General features: G+C 54.8%; 1 pseudogene; it reads left to right on the top strand.

The window, feature by feature from the left end:
• The first annotated feature begins 433 nt into the window (after positions 1 to 433).
• LOC148163119 (ferritin heavy chain pseudogene) lies at positions 434 to 1,006 on the top strand (annotated as a pseudogene).
• Positions 1,007 to 1,643: the final 637 nt, after the last annotated feature.

Raw genomic sequence — 1,643 nt, 5'->3', positions numbered from 1 at the left:
TCAAAGAAACCATGCATGTGACTAACTCAAAACGGTTGCACTTCTATTCACGAGTAACATTTAAAAGCATTATGTAGGCCACCCGCTCAGCACAGAGTCGCACTGTCACCCAGCTCCTTGGAACCCGGAACAGCCCTCGCGCTCCGCCCCGCCCCAGCCCCGCCCCCAGCCCCGCCCAGTCACGCCCCCCTAGCCCCACGAGAGCCCAGGGCACCCTCCCCTCTGACCCCAATGACCTGCTAACGGATCCTCACCCCACCCCCCAACTCCCGGGTAACGGACCCACCTTCCGGTTCCAGCCCAGAGCTCGTGAGCCGCTAGCCCAGGAGCCTGCCTGCCTCCTGCCTCCCTCGTTGCCCACCCTGAAAAGGCGCCGAGGACCCGCCGCCACCGCCTTTGGCCCCGCAGCCCTCGCTTCAGCACCACCTTCGCCTTGATGCCCGGGCTGCCAGCCATGGCCACCTCGCCACTCTCACAAGTGCGCCAGAACTACCACCCCGACTGCGAGGCCGCCATCAACAGCCAGATCAACCTGGAGCTCTACGCCTCCTACGTGTACCTGTCCATGGCCTTCTACTTCGACCGCGACGACGTGGCCTTGAAGAACTTCGCCCAGTTCTTCCTGCGCCAGTCCCGCGAGGAGACCGAGCATGCCGAGAAGCTGATGCAGCTGCAGAACCAGCGCGGGGGCCGCATCTGCCTCCGCGACATCAAGAAGCCAGACCGCGACGACTGGGAGAGCGGCCTGAACGCCATGGAGTGCGCCCTGCACCTGGAGAAGAACGTGAACCAGAGCCTGCTCGGCCTGCACCAGCTGGCCACCGACAAGAGCGACGCCCACCTGTGCGACTTCCTCGAGAGCCACTACCTGCACGAGCAAGTCAAGTCCATCAAAGAGCTGGGGGGCTATGTCACCAGCCTGTGCAAGATGGGGGCCCCAGAAGCCGGCATGGCAGAGTACCTCTTTGACAAGCTCACCCTGGGCGACAGCGACAAAAAGAACTGAGTTGGGACTGTTTCCCCTATAGCCACAGGGTGCATGGTGACTTTCCCTGATCACCATGCCGAGCCTGCATATTGCAGTATTGCCTTTGCAAAACGTTCCAGTTTTTTTCTTCCAGTTCTGCCATAAATAAAGTTAATTTGGTTTCAATAAAGTTATTTGGTTCTTAAATAAATAAAGGTCTCTGGTTGAATCATGTGTACAAATCTCTCACCTTTTAAGTTTTAAAATGGTAACCAGGAGTCCCTCTACCCACCCATGCCCCATCCACATGCAGCTCAGGATCTCGGGAGATGGATGGAGAAGGTATTCCATGGGACCCTGGAAAATACAATATCAATTTTCCCATTATAAATAATGTGGGTATATGAGGTTGGGGGGTGGAGTGGGGTGAGGTGGTGCCCTGGTGAATGTTAAGTGCATGTGAATAGTAAAAGTATAGAAATATGGACTGAAGATCATGACTGCAGTTGCGTCTGGGCAAGAAGGAAAAGGAATGGCATTGGGCAGGGATTAAATTAAAGGGGATCTTGGCTTTATCTGAAATGTTTATGTTCATTAAATTCTGCAAATACTAATGGTTAAGTCTGCATAGCAAGATAGAGATCTTGGAAGTCAGAATGTGAGAGTATCTCTGACA

The sequence above is a fragment of the Eumetopias jubatus genome, unplaced genomic scaffold (assembly GCF_037043125.1).
Source record: "Eumetopias jubatus isolate StellerSeaLion01/CBP00866 unplaced genomic scaffold, mEumJub1_p1.0 scaffold_11, whole genome shotgun sequence".
In the NCBI taxonomy this organism is placed as follows: Eukaryota; Metazoa; Chordata; class Mammalia; order Carnivora; family Otariidae; genus Eumetopias; species Eumetopias jubatus.
Note: the sequence above shows the minus strand (reverse complement) of the source record. Positions and strands in the feature narration are given on the sequence as shown.